Raw genomic sequence first — 16,954 nt, 5'->3', positions numbered from 1 at the left:
GTGGTCACATATCCCGTCAATGCAGTCATAGCAGCATCATCGACCGCCTACAGCTTGGCTAATTGGCAAAGCCTTGGGTCCTTGAATATTTCATATCAGACATTAGTTACAAGATCAAAATGAGACTCTATTTGCCTATAATGACGCCCAAAAGGTTAAGGATTGGCTCAGTGAGGCAGCGAGGGAGCACTTGCACAGCTAATGATGCTCACAAGTCCATCAGCAGCTTGGTGCAGTGGTCACTGTCTGACCACAGCGGTTAGAAGAAGAAACTACACAGAAAGATGCTGTTGATTCCTTTCAGAATAAATGAGGTGAGTGAAAACATGTTCAGTTTATCACATCTAAGTGTCAGTCACAACATTGTTCATGCAGTCAGGTGGCCAGCCGTAGAAGAACATATTGAGTATAGATAGAGATTTTTGCTCACAATGTGATATGTTATTGATGGGTAATTAGTAGTAATTATTAATTTGTCATTATCATTATGGCTCTATAGCTAGTTCAGACGGAGCTAATTGTGATGCTCATGTGCAGATCATATTCTATAAATATGTTTTTTCTTAATCTGCAATATAACTGTCAAATAAATGGACTTAAAAAGCTTTATTATGATGCAGTCATGCAGTTTAAACCTACACTACTTGATTTTTTTAGACCATTTGGAGCTGTAAACACAACAATGACAAAATATTATCACTTTCTGTCCCGAAGTAAAAATCACATTGACATATGCAATAACAAATGACAAAATAATCCAGCTTTGGAATGTAATATTTCTTAACTGTATGTTGTTTGGTTCAGTTCATTTGTTGAAACAAATGCATTTGTATAATTAAATGTTTTTTGCAGCCAGCAACAAACAGGAGGTCAAAATGGCTTGACTAAACGGGCGAGACTATTGATGGGTCAGGTGTCTGTGGCTGATTCAGACATGTTTGTAATACAGCGGGACTGAACGGTACTGTAAAAATGTTTAAGACAGCAGAGATTACAGCTAATAAGTTAAAAATTACTTTAGAAGAGAGCTTCGTCAAATTCCATAGATATGAATGAAACCAAAGTCATTTTGTCAGATGAACTGCAGACATCGTCCGGAAATCCTAGGGCCGTATTCACAAACATTCTGAAAAATACTGTCAATGAGCTCCTAACTTAGACAAATTTTTTTAGTAAGGAGTCCTGGCCTAGGAGTGATTTAGGAAAGTTCTCAGAGCAACTCTGAACAAGGAAGCGACAGAAACTTTTACCTTAGTGAGGAGGGGTGGTTGACCCCATTGCTTGGTATGATGCATTCTTTTAACATATGTGATTGGTTGTCACAGACACGCCTTTCTGTGAGCCTGCAAGGTGTGAACACCCAGTGGAAATGAAATGAACTGCTGACTGTGAAAGTGTCACTGTTAGGGTGATCACTCTGCGGATGGTTGGTTGATGCAGACTCAAGTCATCACTCAAGTCATCACTGCTGCACTGTTTTATGTTTTATTTCTGGCGTTTAGCGTTACATGGGAAATGTGTGCATATCCCAAATGACATCAACCACAAATATTATCCCTGCAGGATATAATCTGTAGCATTTACTCACTGTCATCCAGTGTTTGGAGAATATTTCTCAGACCTCTTTGTGTTTCCACGATTTTCTCCTCTACTTTTGAAACTCTTAAAGGGAAATTTCGGTTTATTTCAACCTGTCTCCTATTGTCCTAAATTTGTTTCAAGTGACTAGTGACATAAAAATAATAGTTAGCATGTTAGCCGTTAGCCTAGATACAGCCGGGGCGCATAGTAGCGTCAGACCTGTTAAAACGTAAGTGAACGGGCATCCCTTCAAGTGCAAAGTTAGTCCACTAAACAAGCTTTTTCTCCACAAAGACCGCCTCATATCGTTAGGATAAATGTCAGAGAACATATAGAAAACGACATGTAAACGTGTTGTCTTACCTTACCGGTGTGGTGCCATGTTTGTTTACCATTTAGCTCTGCTTTCCAAAGCGCGGCCGAAATATCGCGAGAACAAGCAGCGATCTCATACTGTGCCTATTTTTATGTCACTAGTCACCTGAAACAAATTTAGGACGATAGGAGACAGGTTGAAATAAACCGAAATTTCCCTTTAAGCCTCTTAAAAGTCCCCCTCAGTTCTTTACCTATGTAGGAGCTCTTTTGAGGTCTAAGATGCTATGTGAATAACTTTTATATCTACAAGGACCTCGTCTTAACTTAAAGGAGAAATTCTAAGAAAAACATCACAATTCTAAGAATGTTCTTAGAATTTCATCACTAGTAGGAAGCCTTGTGAATACGGCCCCAGGTCCGCACATTGTCAGGAGTTTCCCTTTCACATGTGATCTCACACATATTCTCACCTGCTGGAGGTGCTTAGTTTGGTTTAGATGAGTAATGGCACCAGGTAGAGCATGCAGGAAGCAGGACATGACGTGACGCAGCATACATTACTGTCACGGAGATGATTCATAATCTGGTCAAACAACAGTTTCTTGCTGATTCTTGAAACTGTCTGATGAGTTTGGCCTCAACCCTTACACGCATAAGCTTTCCTTTCATCTTCAGATGTTTATTTTCTTCTGGTTACACATGAATTATATTAAAAAAGTCATCAACACACCCCACTCATTGGCTGCAATTTTTTTGGAAAATGAACTGCTCTGTTCACACACAAGCTCAATCCATTACACCAAATTTCTTCTAGGCAGCTGGCAGGCATAAATCCATTTAATGTTTCATCCAGCAGATACTGACATTTGCATTCTCACATACAGCTCCTCTGGGTAATGTTTAGATAATTTCAGGTTTGCAGTGCATGTGTGAAAGGGGCTCGAGTTACGACAAAATAAGTCACCATGATGCTTTGCTGGCAAGTTTTCATGTGGACTATAGTTTTTTGTACAGTGTGCTCACAAAGTAATTGTTCATTTTTGTCCAAATAGTTTTTAATTGATAATATTAAGTGCTACAGCAGGTGCCAAGTTGTCATTAATTCCAGGAACACTCTTAATTTTTCACACAGACTGATGAAAGATATACTCATGACAGATGGCAGTGAGAAGCTACAGGTACAGCAGGTAGCCTGGATGTGATCTCTGTTACATTTGTTACAAAGAGACTAACGTGCCTATTCACACATCAGATGTGGAACAATGATGGCATTCATTGTTGATAATGTTCAGGCGACTGAATGATTTTAAGAAGAAGAAGAAGAAGAAGAAGAAGAAGAAGACTTTATTATTCCCCAAAGCGAAATTCAATTTTCTTTCACTCTGTTGTCATATACACACAGGCACGAAATACACACATGTGCACAAACAGGACCTACACATGCATTAAATGGAGAGATGTGGGGAGCTGCCCATAGACTGGTACCCCAAACAGTTTGGGGTTTGGTGCCCTGCTCAAGGGCACCTCGGCAGTGCCCAGGAGGTGAACTGGCACCGCCCCAGCTGCCTGTTCACACTCTATATTTGGTACGGATGGGGACTTGAGCCGGCCACCCTCCAGTTCCCAACCCAAGTCCCTATGGACTGACCTACTGCTGCCCCAATGATGCCCAACTGTCACTTATTTTTGGTCCCTGTTTTGGTCTCTTGACAAACTCCTGAGGGAAATATCCGGCTTGTAAGCTGCTACAGGCTTCACTATGTTCACCTGCTGGTCGCTGACCTTGTCTGTGATTGTTTTGGTGACCATACAATGACTTTATCAGAGGTTTTATTGATTTATATGATGAAAAGACGGTGGACGGGAATGGTGAGATTGGACAACAGCTGTAAAAGTGCATCCTGTGAAACCAAAACAAGCTGACAGGACCTGAAGAGTCACAACACGTGCCCTTTTTCACATTGCACATAGACATTTTGTCCATTGCTATTATGAAAATCTTGATCGCAGCAGCTTTAAGTACAGCACATGACTCAACCACTGATAAAGCTGTATGCTCATCCAGGTGATCGAATAAGCAAACACACCCTCAGAGTTTATTGGGGTTATCAATGACACTCAAACAAGCCACACATGCTGCATGTTGTTCATTTATTACAAACAGGAAATTTGAGAGTGCTCATATTCTGTTGACCTAAATTAGGCAAACACTGTGCAGCTAACAGCTGTAATATAAATGTAATTGCTGCTATTAGTGTCACAATGAGAATACAGGGATGTTGAGAGTTTCCACTAAAAGGGTTTAAAACGGCATTAGTCTTTGTCACACAGTCAGAGATGACTTTTTTATATACTTAAGAAGGGACAATACACCTTAGTGAACATAATAACTTGAGTACATTGTGTATAAGTTTAGATTAATTGATTTAAAATATTCATTTTAATGCAGTGATTCAGCGTCTCACTTTTATGTAAGTACGCCCTGTTACCTCCACAGCATCGTGCTGCATTCAAGTGGTGTCAGAATAATTTGACAATTGACTACCTGATCACATTTCATGGCTCACCCGATCTGCTTCCTTTTCTCTTTATTATCAATGTGTTGTTTAAAAACTCTGAGCAATAAAATACAACACATCTTCTTTGTAGCGTCCATGTTGTTCTGACATCATAACTTAAAGCTCATGAACACAAAAGCAAGCCTATTCTAATACTGAAGTCGTCAAATACCGTGATATCTGTGATTTCAGTGTCAGGTGTCTTTTGCCTGGCTCCAGACCTAGCTCGAAGCTGTACCTATGCTAGGCTGACCAAACGTCCTCTTTTGCCTGGACATGTCCACTTTTCACGTCCTGTCCGGGGCGTCCGGGGGGTGTTTATAAATTGATGATAATGTCCGGTTTTCCTTGTGTGTGTGTGTGTGTGTGTGTGTGTGTGTGTGTGTGTGTGTGTGTGTGTTAGAATGCGGCACGGGCCGCATATTTTATTACAAGCTCATTTCTAGAAGATAACCAAGGGGTCCGGTGTATGAAACACAGTAAAACAAAGGCCAATTTGGTACAATACTGTATTGGCAAATTTATTGGAGTGTCTCCAGAGACCGAAAATACAAGCTCAACATGCCGACATGAAGAAAAAAACCCACATACAATCAGACAGGCTTCAAGACATCATTTAGACAGGCTGTCTACAGCAGCAGAGCAAAATGCTTTTACAACACACAGATAACTCACATACCTCATAACTCGCGGAGGAGAGAAGTGGCGAACAATTTAATTCAATAACTTCACTGATGAGCATATTATTGACCTATTTAAGTGCAATACAATGAAAACAACCAGCCAGTGCGCCTCAGACTATCTAACATATCACATCTGATCACTTGCAACAAATATGAAGGACACTCACAAGTAAGATGACTACAGAACCTCTCTCTTTTTTTTTTTTTTCAAGGTATGGCAACTGCCATACCTTGCCATACCTAAATGATGCCTATGGGACAGACAATAGGATTTTATTTATTTTTACACTACATTTTCACTGAAAGCTGACCGAATCCGACCCAAGCCCGAATACAATTTATACATTTTTGACCGAACCCGGCCCGACCCGTTGGGTAGGCCTACCATTGGGACCCGTCGGGCTCGGATCGGGTAGCCACACTTAGAGTGGACATAATGTCACACTGAAGATGGAAACAGAGTGTAATGAACTGACAGATCTGTCTGATATCAGGCAATTCATAAGCACTCAGATGTTCGACAGGCTGACCCAGCACTTGCCACTGGGCACAGACAAATAATAAAACAATGACCTAACAGCTACCCCAGTTTATGACGGCACTCATTTCTTTTTATTGTGGGGGTGAGGTTTCTAATTGGAAAAACACACTCATCTTCGTGTCTGTTCATTCTGGATTGAGACTCTCCAATCCACAAGTGGCAGACAAGTCCAAACTCTTCGTGCGTCATTCACATCCAAATATAGTTCACACAAAATACTCCATAATAAAAAGAGAGTATCCTGTCGATGTTGCTTCTGGCGTTTCAAAGGAGATGAAAGAGTTGCATGACAGAAATGTCAATGTTTACTAAATATTTCATCTATCTGACGTGACCACTGAATAGTCATGTAGCGGGTATAATCTCTCTGGAGTAAAATGTACAACCAAATTAGCAGTTCGATTTCCATATCAAACGCCGTCGTAGTTTCACGGCTCAGGACTCGGGTGGGGTTGGAAACTGTGGAAAACAGTGCACGGAAAAGTCCTTGTGCTGTTTCTGTGTGATCGATATGCAGTGTGATTATGATGTGATGACATGAATTGACACCCTGTTGTTGTCGCTTCACCTCCGGCATGTTACATCCTGTAAAAATTGTGCTCTGGGGCAATGAAACAGGTTTTATATTAAACTTAATGCATTAGGGAACACCTGTCACTGGCTCTGCGTAGATGCAAATCTATTTCCTCACTTTATTAAAGATGTTTGAAGCAATATTTCTTCTTTAAGATGCATTTTGATAGAATTTGGTGGTAAATAAATCTCTTTTTTTTATCATGAAATATACAGTAATTTTACTTCTGCCTGTGAATTAGGAGAAAGTAACTACTTGTGATTTAATCCATGTCTTTGTATCTTAACACTGAGTGCAGTTCGGTTCATTCCTTGTTGATTAGATCTTAATGAACTTGTCCAACATCACATTGCCTGTCATTCTTGCCTCACTACACATGAAAGAAACGAACACTTTATGTGTCCATTCAATAGACAATTTAATATCCGTCACTGGACATGGTTATCAACTGAGCTCAGCTCAATATAACGGCGTGCGGTCACTTAGTGAGAGCTTCATAAATGCTTAATAAGTGGGGTCGTGAGACATTAGCGTCACAATATTGATTTCTAATGGTCTTGTTGGCTGAGTGATGTTCAGACGCTGTCAGAACAGTAATTGTTTTGTCCAGCACCTCTCGCAAAAAGAAACTGGGAATTCAATAAGTATTGATTTCATATTAAATGGTATAATAAGTTCCAAATGTGTCATTGAGAGTGGATGCTAACTTACACAGTGTCAAGACTTAAAAATCAGACTTTACTAAAGCAATTCTTTCTGCAGGGTTTTATTGATTCGAATCCAAGACATCTTTATTCGGTTTAGAGCTCTAAATAAATAATGTATTTGTGTCTTTACCATTGCTGCTCTTACTTTCCTCGTCTCTCTGCCACTTTTAGTGCTTATGCTCTTCTCCTTCGTTTTCGTGTTTCATTACTCTCCAAAGCACTTCAAGTACATTGGTGTGAAATAGTGCAATAATGGGGCTAAACTTTAAAGGGACAGTTCACCCAAGGAACTATTTTCATTCTACCAAACTACACCCGTCAACCGTATCACTGTGCAGAAGGAAGAGTGCATCTACTGCTAGCTCACCTAGCACCGCTGGGTCAGCTGAATTTACAGTGCAGCAAAGGAGGACGCCATTAATGTTTACATCTCATGCTGTCATTTAATAAGCCTCTCGTCCCTTAGATGCGCCCTTCCTTGTGATACAGTTGACGGGTGTAGTTGTCTGGAAAGCAAATAGTTCCTATTTGAAACTGCTCACAACAAGGTCTGTGGATTATCTTGAGTAACCGAGTCATGATTTCTAGAAAGAGACATTGCTGTTGAGTTTTGTAAATGTTTTTTCTTGATGGTTTGAGCGTCATCTTGTTCCATTATACGAGAGACAAGGCAGACATCTCTACGGTCGATATCTCCAACACTTCGCAACTCACACTAAAACAATCTAGATTGATAAATAGCACTACAGGTACAAGGAAAAATATGAAATTTTGATTTTGAGGTGAGCTGTCCCTTTAAGGCAAGTACACTCTAAACCTCCTCTGCAACATGCAAGACCTGGCATGTTTCTATTAGATCAGTAACACTCCATCATCACCTCTCAGTTTCCAGTGAAACACATTGTAATAATCTCATGGATATTTCAAATATTGACACTGGTGTTTTGCCACAAGGGAGAAAGATTTCCATTCTCTTGGCGTGCTGCAGCCACATTTGTGTGTGCAGACTATCAGGCCTGTCATTGATTGCTGACACGTTGTGGAAGCAGCGGACAGAGTCAGGCCAAAGGATAAGAAGCTGAGCTATAGTCTGAGCACAGGCTGTCAGTGCACACAGCTGACCTTATAGCAGGGAAACCTGCAGAGAAAGGGAAGCAGCCTCTGCAGCGTTGTGTTCAAGACCTTGATAGTAGCTTGGAGGCTGAGGGGGAGTTTATTTTTGTTTGTTTTTCATGTCAGGAAGCACCCAGGGATATGACTGAGTCTGGTTGTCTTTAATTGCACTCACCACCTTTGTGGAGCTTTAATTACTTTACCTTGAAGCTCACTGTGCTGGCTTCATCTTTCAGCAAGATGCTGGATTCAAAGATATGCTGATGCTTTCATGTGGTTTGGAATAAAACCTGGGCTACTCATGTCAGCCTCATGAATAAAAAGGGGTCATCCCTTTATTCTCAAGGTCCTACTCACAGAGTCCTGTGTTAGCTGTGTCAGTTCTATAGTGCCTTAATGTAACACGCACAAGGCACACTTTTCTTCCAAGTGAGAGGTGTATACTAGTATGTTCACTATATGTTCAAAGCGCAAAAAAATGCAATTCTCGAGCTATGTCCACGCAAAGTTGTTCTGTTGTCCTTTTTCTGGTCTAGCCTTATGTTTAGTTTTGAGCGTGTGTCTCTTGATATAAGGGAGATGGACATTTTAAATGCACTTTAAATGGTAAATATCCATTCAGCCACCATGGAGATATCAGTGTCTAAAGTTAAGAAGAAACGATCTTGCTCAGGCATAAGAGTATAACATCATAGGCTGACCTTCTCCTGAACAAAACTAGATATACAACACTTCTGTTTTTGCTCCCATTTTTTATGAGTTGAAGTAAAAGATCAGATACTTTTTATTTGCAAACAAAAAGCTTATTTCTCTGAAATTTTGTTGACATATTTTCTTAAAACCATGTTAGTGAGCACTTTGCCAAGAATTTGGCAGTACATCCAATCAGTCTAGTGAGCCAGCTCAGGCCGCACTTAGCTAGGTGGCTGGTCTTGGACAATCTTACAGGTGAAGAAGCTGGATGTGAAGGTCCCCAGCTGGCGCGGTTACACGTAGTATGAGGTGGTGAGGATGGTTGGATGTACTGCCAGATTTTCGTAAACAACATCGGAGACAGCTTATAGTAGAGGAATGGACATTTAGTTCATGGGCAACAGCTCTGGTGGACATTTCTGTAGTCAGCATGCAATGGCACGCTCCCTCAATGGCATGGTCACCAGTCCAAGGCACACTTAGAAAGTAATGATGCTGTTTAATCAGCATCTTGATATGCCACACCTGACAGGTTTATGGATTATGTTGGCAAAGTGCCAAATTTTAAAGAGACAAGCCTTTTAAGTGCATAGAAAAAGTCTTACATATTTTATTTTTAACCAACGAAAAATGAGGACAAAAAGTGTTGCATTTATATTTTTCTTCAGTGTATTCTTGCCTGATCGAGGGTGCTTCCGCATTGCATTATTCTGTATTCTTTCTTTCGTTGTAGAGCAGAAGTGTGATACTTTTCTTTGCCGTGCCAGCTCTAACATCTGTTACTTGTCAGAAAGCTATTTATAAGCTTTAAAAAGCTGCTCCTAAGTTTTTATAATTTTTCAGGTGAGAAAGTAACCATTTAGATTCCCACTATCATCACTTTATCCAAATGACGCTTATCTGGAAATTTGCGCCAGTGTTTTAGGAGCCTTGAGGAGCGCTTGATTTCAACAGTTTTAAACAAAGGAAACACACACTGAACATTTGATCCAGGGAAAAACATTACTGAGAACATAAAATCCTTTGAAAGGTCTCCTCAGTGTTTCATAACAAGAGCATCAGCTGGGAACATAAATATGCTTCTAATAATACCATATGCTAGTTACCCCTCAGACTTGGGACGATGCATTTGAAGACGTCGTAGCCATGGGAGCTTGTGTTGAAACGAGTTACAGCTCCTCTACTTTCTTATCTTGAAATTGCTCATGACTCTGACTCATATACATTGACACACAGGGACATATGTGGCAGCCTGTGTGTGCCTCTGAGCAACCTCTTCACTGCTCTCCGAAGACAGACCATCTCAAATTTCATAATCCCACTGTTTGCATGTATGAGCATGCCCCCAGTCAAGCATGAGTGAGCCAGCGCTTGCCAGATCTTGTTGATTGTCCACACGAGTCTCTCAAAGAAAAAGCAATTTTGTGTTTTGATACTCTGGAACGTGAAGAATGAAGTGTGTTGAGTAATAAGAAACGTGAAGTTTTGACGAAAAGAGGTGAGATTATGATGACAGAGTGGCAGTGAGTATTAAAACACTGTAGATCATCTTGTTCCATGAGATTCAGTGCATCCTGTTGAAACAAAACAAAACAGGATAAAATGTCTTTCTATTTTGTCTGCTTTAAAAAACAAATTATGTCAACAAGGAATATGGTTTCATGGTAAACCAAAGTTTGCTTCCTTATTTGGTAGTATTTGGTTATACAGATGAAACACTCTACAGGGTGCGTTAAAGAGGAGCTTAACAGGGGCTTAAAGGCTCATATTTGCTGTCTTCTTACTGTGCTGCTGTGATGTACATGAAGGAGGGTCAGTACTTCATGACATCACTGTTGGGCGTGGCTACAGGTGCAACTTTATCCATCAGAAACAAAGCATTAAGTTACTCTTCAATCCAATCCTTTTAGCTTAACCAAACCTTAACCACAGGGGTTGCAGATCAGAAATGGTCATATTAAGAATTAATGTCGATCATACTGGTTTTAGAGGACACTAACAAGCAATGCTGTTGTGGAGATAGGGGTGCCAGATCAGGAATAGCCTTTAGCATATAGACCTACATTACATTTATTTGTTAGACAATCTAGCTATATGAAAAGTCAACAATATTTGCTCTAACTAAAAAAAAACAAAAAACAATCTTATTTTAAACATTTCTATTACTTAATGATATGTGCAATAACAACCTCGAGGTCTGAAAAATAAAGCCGATGCGGAAGTGCCAAAAACTGCAGTTCCTCTACTGGCCACTTGGGGCTGGCTCCAAAAGTGTGTCAATCCCCATAGACCCCAGTATTAAAATGCCAAAATTTACAGACAATTACAGACATTTTCATGACAATTGTATGGTGGGGAATTTTTATATAACTCATCCGTTTAAATGTTATTAAGTTTTGCATAATTAAGGGTGTGGTCACCACTGCAGTGACAATAGCCCCTTTTACACTGCCAGATTTTCTGCGAATGTTGGGCTGTTTTGCCGGCAAGCTGCAAGCGTTTAGACACACAGAGCTGGATTGGCGAGTTGATCCGAGGTGCCCACTTTTCCACCTCGTAGGGTAGTCATTTTGGCGGAACCTTTTTGGTTTAAATAGACCGAGGCGGCCTTCCACAACGGGAGGAGCTGTTGATGACACCACGCATGCGAGCCACTGGCGGTGGATAAACAGGAAACAGCTGATAGCAGAAATTAGCGAGCAGCTAGTAGCAAGAAGGAAACGCAAACCTGACAGACACTGTAAAGATGATCAACTGGGGAGACAAGGAATTGTGCGAAATCCTTGCCCTCACAAGCAAAGAGGCCATTAACCATCAGATGATGGGGACGGTGAAGAACGGGCCAACTCACGAGACAATTGCCGAAGGACTGACTAGCCGTGGCTTCCCTCCCACATCACTGTTTACGTCACATGCTGAGCTACACGTTTTGTTACTTGCTCACACCCCCCATTGCCCTGAAAAAGGTGCATTCTGTATAAACAAAAGTAGGTAGGTGGCATTTTACCGCACTCCCCGATTTTGATTTTATACTGCCAATGCTGAAAAAAGACTGATTGGGCTTTCCTGCAAATTTGCACAGTTCCCATCTAAAAAGGGCTTATAGCTGTAGATACACCATTCTAATCACGTTAGTAGCCAGTGTTAGGGCTATCGCCACCCTCTCATCCAAATATGGTCACTTCTGGCTGGCTTCTGCCAAAATGCCAAACTCGAGACTTTAAAACGAGAGTCCACCAGAGTCCACAATATGTCAAGGTGGCTTTGTCGCTTATTTGTATGTGCTGTGTGCAGCTACACGTAGCAAAATAAATCTGCATTTTTACAGACACAGAGACTCAGATTCTACCATCCGCAATTAGAGGTGGATAACAGCTTGTCTGTTGTTTTGTTGTGTGTTCCTGTCGAGCATGGACACGATGGGTTCATGCTGAGTGACCTGAGCAAGTGTTGATTGTGTCCGGTGAGACTGAATAACCTGAACCAGTCTGTTACTTTTATTCTCACTCTGTTTTTAACAACAGACATTTCAAGAACATCTTTGGTGGAGAAAGAAAAAAAACACCCCATTTACCAACACCCCTTAGAAAAGATCCTAATGAGAGGAGCATCTGCTTATTTTAATGCTTTGATAAAGTTATATCACACTCATATTCAAAGCCATAAATAGAACTTTTATGCACGAAGCATCAAATGAAAACGTGTGTCTTGAAAATAATTTTGTACATGTTTTTATGAATTGTAGGTGATATGATTGGTATCTTTGAACACCTCATGATGTTGACTGGAATTCAAAATGAAACTCTTTCGGTGTGAATCATGCTCTGAAAGGTTTTCTATATCTATTAAATATCAGATTTCAAGAAACTACTAAACTATGTATTTCCACTCGTAAAGGTGACATTATTTAATCTTCACTTTCTTCAAATACTCAATTTGGCCTCTAATCATGTTCAAACAACAAGCCTACTCTCTAACATACTCTCTTTATTTCCCACTCATCCTGTTTGATGCAGAGAAGCTGCTCTGTTCTCTGTCTTGTTAGCTTAACATGGGTTTAATTGCTGATATCACAGTCACACTCCTGCATGCATTTGTTTGCTCTCCCTCCATGTGGTGGTGAGTAGGTGGAAAACGCAAATGTCACCAACGATATGGTGTAGCGCAGATAGCACTACACACACACACACACACACACACACACACACACACACACAATATGAGGCTTATACATATGCTGTGATATAACACAAACTGAATGGTATATAGCCAAAAAATAGCAAAAAAAAGATGTACTGTTTCTTTATTGTTACAATGACTTGGATTAAAAATAGTGTTTTATGTGTCATAGTGTGATTGAAAAAAACAGAATGATACCTTTTTTTGTACTGCTCCACACCTTTAAACCACCTTTCACCTGACAATTTTCCTCTTCTGGTTTCTGATCTTGGGCTGTGAACACACACAGAGGTAGGGATGCACCTGGGGGAACAGAACGGAGATGGGATTAATAAGGCTTTGAGCCCAGTGTTGACCTGAAGGTAGAAATTCAGAACATGTGAAATGAGAATGGATGCACCTCGACTCAAGGGTGAAAACAGGGCTGCAAGAGCAGAATACAAGGAAACATTGCTCAGACTTTGTCAAAAGCAATTGAAGTTTGAATTAATTTTCTTTTTGTTCTCTACTTTTTTTAGACTAATAGTTATGAATTTCCCTTAGACTAAACTAGGAAATCCTTTATGGTCACAGTATGACACCAAGTCAGTTAAACTTCAGGGATATTAATCTGTCCATTTAGGAAGCACAAGCGATTGTGAATCAGTTTCAGCTGCTATGGTGCAAATGAAAGTGACAACAGGTGCAGTGGAGAGGCAAAACCAAGACAACCCTCAAAAAAGTGAATGGTCCTGACTGATTCTTCTCTAGTTTTGTGCTCTGCTAGTGTCCTTGTCACTACTGGTAGCATGAGGCGGTACCTGCTGCCCAATCAGGTTGCACAGCTCCTCAAGGATGGCACCTTGCAATAAGGTTTGTTGTGTCTCCCAGCACAGTCTCAGGAGCATGGAAGAGACACCAGGAGGCCGGCCATTACACGAGGGGAGCTGGACAGGGCCGTAGAAGGACCGATATCTGCTCCTTTGTGTGAGGAGGAAAAGGAGGAGCACTGCCAGAGCCTTACAAAATGACCTCCAGCAGGCTACTGGTGTGCATGTTTCTGACCAAACTGTCAGAAACAGACTCCATGAGGGTGGCATGAGGGCCAGACGTCCTCTAGTGGGACCTGTGCTCACAGCCCAGCACCATGCAGCTCGATTGCCATTCACCAGAGGACACCAGGATTGGCAGGTCCACCACTGGTGCCACATTCTCTTCAAAGATGAGAGCAGGTTCACCCTGAGCACATGTGACAGAGTGACAGGGTAAAAGAGTCTGGAGACGCCGTGATGAACATTATGCTGCCTGTAACATCATCCAGCATGACTGGTTTTGCGGAAGGTCAGTGATGGTCTAGGGAGGCATACCCTTGGAGGTTGCACAGGCCTCCATGTCATAGCCAGATGGTCCCCTGACTGTTGTTAGGTACCGGAATGAAACCCTCAGAACAACTGTCAGACTTTACTCTGGTGCAGTGCCCTGAGTTCTTCCTGGTACAGGACAATGTCCAGCCTTATGATGACGAAGGCATTGATGCCATTGTTTGGCATCAATGCCTTGCTTTTGTTCCTCTGACCTAAATCCAATTGAGCACCTATGGGACGTTATGTATCTGGTGTGTATCTAACGCCACCAAGTACCCCATCAGACTGTCCAGGAGCTCCCTGATGCCTTGACTCAGGTCTGGGAGGAGATCCTCCGGGACACCATCTGCCGACTCATCATGAGCATGCCCAGACGTTGTCAGGAGTGCATACAGGCAGGCGGGGGCCAAACACACAACTGAGTCACGTTATGAGTTGCTGTGATAAAATTCACACAAGTGGGTTCAGCTTATGATTTCAGGTGGGATTTTGAATGCAGCACTCAGTGGGCTGATGATTTTGGTTTCCACTGACCGTTGCTATGTCATTTTGTCCTCAAAATTATACAGTGTACATCAGTAAAGATTTTCAACTTGAATATTTTGTTCATCAAGATCTGATGTGTGATTTAAGTGTTCCCTTGATTTTTTTGAGCAGTGTAGTTCTGTAAGAAGAATAAAGAGGGCCTGAGAGAAGTTAAAGCCCGACATATGTTTTCACCTGTGTAAACCAATCACTGCATGAAGCAGGCACTAATGTCAGTCTGTATACGAATCCTGCAAAGCCGACATTGGAGTGATGAAAGGGGAGGGGCGTTTAAAGATAGACTTAAAACTTAAGGTTTAAATACTGCATTTATCTGCAGAGAACCTGTCTGTATTTACTTAGGGGGTTTCACATCAGGGCCCCAGCACGGATCTCAGTACACTTGACCCTTAAGTTTACTTAATTTTATCAGCGTCCACTTAAAAAGGTGGTCTCAAGTACAGTTCATATGTATGCATCAGGTGTGAACACCAACTGTACCAAGCAACTACAAGGGTTTTCAACCAGTTATGAAACAGTCTCAGTTTAATATTGATGCCTCTGTATCAGACAGCAGCGCAACCCATTATGGACAGACCCAGATCCGGAGCTCCGGCAGAAGGCAGAGAGTTCCACCCTTGACAGCAGCGGCTCCTACCTACACCCTGGAGCAGAACTTCATCTTGTTCGCCAGTCCACCAGTCCCAGCTAATGAGGGTCCCGGAGCATCAGTGTGCATCTGCGACACTCTTTTTTACACTGTGGCACAACAAAAATGTCATGTAGATGATGACACTCACATACAAAACAACATTACTACTGTCAAATCTGAGCAGCGGGGAAGTGGCAAGCGGGTCAAGCGTAGTCAGGCACAGTACAAATACATGCTTTTTTTTTTCTTATCATTTTGCTGTGTCCCCGATGATTCTGGGTTGTAACCTTTGGGCACTGGTGTGTAGCCCCCTGCCAATAGCAGCACGCAGGTTAAGTCAGAACTTAATGAAAAGGTAGTGTCCATGTGTGAGACCGTAAGCAGCACACATTGAGGAGAAAGCTACAAAAATGGTGGACACAGCGCTGAAGACACCAAGCAAACAAAGCTCTTCCAAACAAGAGGGAATCTTGGGTTGGCTTTCACTTGAGCTGGCGAGCACTGAAGAAGAGGATGAAGAGCTGCGCAGAGTTGGCCTGTTTCCTGTTGGACAGGTAGGTAAAGGTGTTTAGCATTGTTAGCTTGCTAAAGTAGGTTTTTCAATTACAACTAAAGTAACATTCAAGTACAGTAGTTTGCAGTGTGCATACAAGCAGTGTAGTTTGTTAATTTTGCCATAATCATAATCCTCCTCTAACCCTTACCATACCATACCTGTCATGTCCAGGTAGAAAGTGATCATTTCAAAATGTTCTTTATGAAAATGACCTGGAAACACGTTGTTGTCGGATTTAGCTGTCTTGCTGCACACACTGTCACTCTCTTGGCAGGCTGACCAACATGCTGCCAGAGCAAACTTGGACATCCTAAAGTATCTCATCTTACTTCACACATGTTCTCCACCTCCTGCTCTCCTCCCACGTCATTAGCTCCCTTTGTAGTGGCTCAGTCACCTCGCCACACAGCCTCTCTCCTCTCTCCTCTCTCTTTGGCATGATTCGTGCTTTCTCTGTGTTCTCTCCTAAACCTCCAGATGCCACACCAAGACAGAGACCACTGTTTGAACAAATGATGAAAAAGAAAGAAAGCTGAATGTGCCTTGAATCAACACTTGTGACCATTTTGTCAAAGCAGCACTATTTTTGTGACATCATTTGTGGTGCACGCTTTCTTTGCTCACTCCTTCAATGACTTTATAGTTCATTCACGTCACTTGAGCATTCATAATGTTGCTGACAACTGCATAGTGTGAGCTGAAGCTAAATTTAGAGTGTTAATTAACCAAGCTCTCACTCGTGCTCTGGTTGTTCTTGAAGTTTGATTTGTTTGTGTCACCCAGTACAGATGCTTCCCTCGTGCTCTGCTGGCGATTGTGCATTTAAATATCTTAATGTCTATCTTAATGTCTCTAATATAATACAGATTCATCAAGTTCAAAACAGATCTGTCATAAACTCCAATGCATATTATTACTATTTTCTATAATT

Source organism: Epinephelus moara, chromosome 11 (assembly GCF_006386435.1).
Source record: "Epinephelus moara isolate mb chromosome 11, YSFRI_EMoa_1.0, whole genome shotgun sequence".
In the NCBI taxonomy this organism is placed as follows: Eukaryota; Metazoa; Chordata; class Actinopteri; order Perciformes; family Serranidae; genus Epinephelus; species Epinephelus moara.
The sequence above is the reverse complement of the archived record's forward strand: the minus strand, read 5'-3'. Positions refer to the sequence as shown.